At 37.4% G+C, this 5,921-nt stretch overlaps 1 pseudogene; it reads right to left on the reverse strand.

Moving 5' to 3' along the window:
* Window positions 1-100, reverse strand: part of LOC134286311 (uncharacterized) — an 8,586-nt pseudogene extending 8,486 nt beyond the window's left edge.
* Between the last annotated feature and the right edge of the window lie 5,821 nt (window positions 101-5,921).

A 5,921-nucleotide genomic window follows, 5' to 3' on the forward strand; every position in this document is an offset into this window, starting at 1 on the left:
TATGCACGCATGTGGTACACAGCGTGAGCGCGGCGTCGCTGCAGCTAGTCAAAGACGCGACTACTCAAGGGTTAAATCTCTATAAACTTACTTACTCCATTTGATAAAAGGTTCATATTTGAATGTCTTGTAATTGTCTCTTGGAAAAAATAAATAGTCCACAGCGCGTCCGGATGACCGCACCCTTGTAATTGTCTCATGGCGACAATAAAAAAAAAACAGTGCACAGCGCGTCCGGATGACCGCACCCTTGAAATTGTCTCTTGGCGACAAAAAAACAGTCCACAGCGCGTCCGGATGACCGCACCCTTGTGATTGTCTCATGGCGACAATCAAAAAAAAGTCCACAGCGCGTCCGGATGACCGCACCCTTGTAATTGTCTCTTGGCGACAATAAAAAAAAAACAGTCCACAGTGTGTCCGGATGACCGCACCCTTAAAATTGTCTCATGGCGACAATAAAAAAACAGTCCACAGCGCGTCCGGATGACCGCACCCTTGAAATTGTCTCTTGGCGACAAAAAAAACAGTCCACAGCGCGTCCGGATGACCGCACCCTTGTGATTGTCTCATGGCGACAATAAAAAAAAAGTCCACAGTGTGTCCGGATGACCGCACCCTTAAAATTGTCTCATGGCGACAATAAAAAAAAACAGTCCACATCGCGTCCGGATGACCGCACCCTTGAAATTGTCTCTTGGCGACAAAAAAAAAGACCACAGCGCGTCCGGATGACCGCATCTTTGAAATTGTCTCTTGACGACAAAAAAAAGTCCGCAGCGCGTCCGGATGACCGCACCCTTGTGATTGTCTCATGGCGACAATAAAAAAAACAGTCCACAGCGCGTCCGGATGACCGCACCCTTGAAATTGTATCTTGGCGACAAAAAAAAATAGTCCACAGCGCGTCCGGATGACCGCACCCTTGAAATTGTCTCTTGGCGACAAAAAAGAAAGTCCACAGCGCGTCCGGATGACCGCACCCTTGTAATTGTCTCATGACGACAATAAAAAAAAAAAACAGTCCACAGCGCGTCCGGATGACCGCACCCTTTGTAACTGTTTCTTAACGACAATAAAATAAATTAGACCACAGCGATCTCATCGGTATCGATCGTATGGCAGTGGGGGAAGCTAACGCTCTTGTGAAGAGGAAGACAGTAAGGGTAGGCTTGACGACCAATTCTACCAAGACGAAATATATGATTTCGGGTAGCGACAAGCCTAACACTACTAGTACTGAAGTAGCGATTGATGGGATGTGTTTGAAGTTGTTGAAGAATTTGTTTATCTTGGAACACTTGTGACACGTGAGAATGTCGTTCCGTGAAGTTAAAAGGCGTATTACAGTTGCGAATAGGGCCTTTTATGGATTTCGTAACCATCATACGTCCCTTAATTTGCAAACCCAAACGATATTCGCTGAGTACAAAGTACTACGGCAATTCTCGGTGGGAAACGAAAAAATGGTGTGTTCCTCAGACGCAAGAATCACCAGATGTACCAAGGGTACAAAGAAGCGCATATTATGAAACATAAAAAACGGCTGATTTCAGTGGGATGGATGTGTAGTGCACATATCGGAAGAAAGAAAAGTGAAAATAATATTCAGCAGGTGATTAAATGATTGAATTTCCGATCTTGTCACTCAGTAAGCCACTTCAAATAGTTCACACCTCTTCATTCGTGCATTATCATTCTTAAAAATGACATTGAAAGCATAATGGAATCCCATTGTTGGTAATGAAAAATGGCCGGTTTCTAGAAAAAAAGAAGCAATATTTTCTTGAAAAAAAAACTTTCAATTCCTGAGAGGAGGGTGGATGTGTGACTATAGATTTATGTTGCCATATTGAACAGTGGACAACGACGCATAGCACATCAAGCAATCATAGTAGGCGTCACCAATCATAGTCACACGTGTCGTCACCCCTCGTGCAGCAATGTCAAAGTGCAAATCAGTAGTGTATTCCCGCAGCTCCCGCTTGCTCGCAATAAACCTAAAGCGCACAGAATGTATACAGGGTGTTAGGTTCGTGAGTGCAAACTTTTTAAAGGGTGATAGAGGACCATAAATGGTGAAAAAAATTGTTCTACGCATATGGTCAAATCTCAACCGTTACGTAGTTATTGAACTTCCCATGTTTTTGACTCTTATTGTCTTAACTGGCTATAACTTGAAAATAGTCAAACTTATCGCAGTATTTTGGCCCTTATTCGAAAGATTATTGAAATTTCTATCAAATGGCATCTTTGAATTGATTGGTTTAGCTAAATAACTAAGTTTTCTAGTGCAAATAGCTCAAAAGTAGTGTGTTTTAATTTGTTTTTGTCAATTATCTTTGAAAAATGCGCAATAAATTGAAATTTCTTCTTAGTCAATGTTGTGGCCCCTGTTTCACTCTACAATTCGTTCTTTGACATCAAACTTTTATCTCTTATCGTTTTCTTACAATTTTGATTTAAACATCGCAATTCAGATCAAAAATTTGCAACTGTCAAGAAAAGCACTTTTTTGCGCACTGTGCAGCACATTTAAATCGAAATTTCAAGATAACGATAAGAGCTAGACGTTTAGTGTCAAAGAACGAAATGTAAATTAGAACTGGGGCCACAACTTTGGCGAAGAAAGAAATTAAATTTATTACGAATGTTTCAAAGATAATTGACAAAAACAAATTTAAACACACTACTTTTGAGCTATTTGCTCTAGAAAACTTAGTTATTTAACTAAACCAATCGAATCAAAGATGCCATTTGATAGAAAAATCAATAATCTTTCGAATAAGAGCCAAAAAACTGCGATAAGTTTGACTATTTTCAAGTTATAGCCAGTTAAGGCAATAAGAGTCAAAAACATGGGAAGATCAATAACTACGTAACGGTTGAGATTTGACCATATGCGTAGAACTATTTTTTCACCATTTATGGTCCTCAATCATCCTTTAAAAAGTTTGCACTCACGAACCTAACACCCTGTATAGTTATTGTTACAAAAAGAAAAATGTTTCCAATTTGTTTGAAAATATGGACCACCCTACACCGAAAGGCGGCTTGCGGTTGAAATTACTATTCTGAGGATCAATTTAAATACACAACACCACTAAATTTGTGCAGACTGATTTTCGTTTCATTTCAACAGATTAATGTTTTCAATTTTACCATGGACCCGATTTACAATTAAAAAAAAATTCTGTTGGCAACCGGATTCGAACCAAGAACCTTGAGATCACCAGGCTCGCACGCTACCACTCAGCTATCAAACCGGTTGATATGGGAGAAAACAAAACGCACACAAGAAGCATTTGTTGGTCGATGATCACATTTTGCCATGGTAAATTTGAAAACATTTTTATGCTGGTCATTACCACAAGCCGTCTTTCAGTGTAATTTTCATGTATACATCCCAAGTAACAATTTAAATTTTATCAAAGTGTTTTAGCGATTCAAAAATCCTAAACATAAAACCATTGATGCCGACTTGAAAATGCTCTCGAGTTCTTGTATGCCTCAATAAGCCCACGTTCTGGCTAGTTGGCCCAGTCTTATTAGGGTCTACAGTACTTCGTATGCAAACCGGCTTAAGGTTTCGGGTTGTATCATAGTTTTATCAATCTTCTAAATAAAACCATCTTCTGACTTGTCAAATAATTGTTTTGATTATTTTTCACTCTCAATGATCGATCGTCAGAATAAATAATGCTTGGTTATTTATCCAGCCATCAATTGGAAAGATGCAGATATGGAATTCAGATTTGTTTTCCTATTTAATACGTGTCAGGAGACATGCCACGGTAAATTTGTGGTGAATGTGACTGTGATAATGACAAAAACTAAGTGCGCCACACAAACTATGCATAATTTGGAAGTTAAATGCATTTAATTTACTCGGTGGAATTGGGTGCAAAAAAGGTTTTTTCAACACAGCGGAGTTTAAAAGACATTTTGTAATTTTTCTGACAAAATAAAATGACGGAAACGTGTTGTATGGTTTAATTTAATCTTAAGCTGTACGTGAAATCATAAAATTGAGTAATAATTTTTCTGTATTTACATAAATTATCCCGGCTAGGCGACATATTTTTCTGATAAAACTCTGTGTTCCTGATGATTCCTCCAATAGGGTCAACCCTCCTGAGGTAGTCATAACTGAGCTCATAATAGAACTAGCGGTTTTATCACAGCATTTTTTTTGGTTTATGTCACGGCCACGAAATCTTTTGTTGGTTTTATGCATTGCCTCACAGTTTTGTGTATTTGTTTACAAAAAAAAAAATCTCTCTGACAACAACCGCAAATGCAAGTTTTATTGAAATGGTATATAATAAGTGATAAAACCAATTCATGTCTACTTGCAAGTCTTTAATTGAAGATGTTTATAGCAGAAGTTATATAATAGTTTTATGGAACGCCAAAGGTTCAAAGTAAAAAACTACTACATAAAACTAATTTAGAACAACTAGCTTTTTGACATGCTCGTATAAAACCAGGATAAAACATGAATAAACCTTCATGGCATGCTGATTGTTACTTTGGATTGGAAATAGGGCCTTATTACACTAGTTTACAAAATAAAACGAAAGTCGTGAACTTCTGTCAACGACCACAATTTTTGAACTACAATTTAGCGCTGATTTCGAAGTCGCGCTTCAAAAATTTAAAGTAGAACAGTTTTAGAGTTTTAGCTAAATATCGAGTTTTACATTTTTTTCAAATATGGAATTTACTAAAATTCAAATATCTTGCGTTTTGTTCAACCAGTTTCATATCATTTTCCATAAATTAAAAGTTGAATACAATACCTTTCGATCATCTGAATGCAGGTTTTGCGCAAGATTGATGAAATTCAAGATACTGGCGAGTTTTTGGGACAATCTCCTTAAATTTTAGCAAAATTTCCAAAAATATATGAAGAAATGTATTTTTTTTTTAAATAAGAAAAAAAAAACAATCCACAAATTCTTTCTCAACGTTTATTTGACATATCATATGTAGGTGAGAGATTTCAAATCATCAACCTTGTATGGAAAGTCAAAAAAATTTCTGCTCTACTGTATTTTTTCTATCACGTTTTTAAACTCAGGCATGATTCAACACCAAAAATGATCATCAGCTTACCGAGTTCAAAAATGCTGTAAACTAGTGCTATTAGCAATAATTTTGTAGAAGACCATATTTGTCTCAAAAATCATTTGACGACGCTGAATGCATCTTTCCTCGTAAACCTTGTTTCTGGACCACTGTGCACTAGTAACACAGCCACAGCGGATGGTAAGCTGACTTGCCACCTAAAAAAAGGGACGCATCTTCGCTTTGCTGACAAAGGGTAATTATCGCAGATGCAATTTACGACCTTTCTACGTATATGCTTGTTTTCTCTTGCGCACGACCTCCGCGCTCTTTCAATTCTATTTCCATTAGACTGGGTCAGCAGGGTAGATTTTTTTAGAGCATAGCTTTTTCGATTAATTTTAGCGTCCAGAACAACTGTGCAAAATTTGGGTTAGATTGGTTGCGTCCCGTAATACACATTGCGATTGAAATTTGTATGGCATTTAGTATGGTTACGTTAAAGTATAGCCTAAGATATGCGGAAACACTTTGTCCAAGACGGCAAAGTGATTCGACACTTGTGCATAAAGTTATAGGTTTGTTAATTCTTGCCAGATATTGAAATTTTGAATCACTTCACATGTTAAATGTTAAGCAGAATCAGATAATGTCATGACTGTCAGATTGCTATGCGTTCGTCGACAAATTTTTTAGCACATTCGAATCTATATTTTAACATCATGCAAAAAAGTAAGATTTCCCATACTGAATTCTATACAAGTTTTAATCGCAATGCAGAATATGGGGACGCAAACAATCGCACCCAAATTTTGCATAGGTGTTTTGAGTGCTTTGTTCTGCTTTGAATG

Source organism: Aedes albopictus, chromosome 2, assembly GCF_035046485.1.
Source record: "Aedes albopictus strain Foshan chromosome 2, AalbF5, whole genome shotgun sequence".
NCBI classification, from domain to species: domain Eukaryota; kingdom Metazoa; phylum Arthropoda; class Insecta; order Diptera; family Culicidae; genus Aedes; species Aedes albopictus.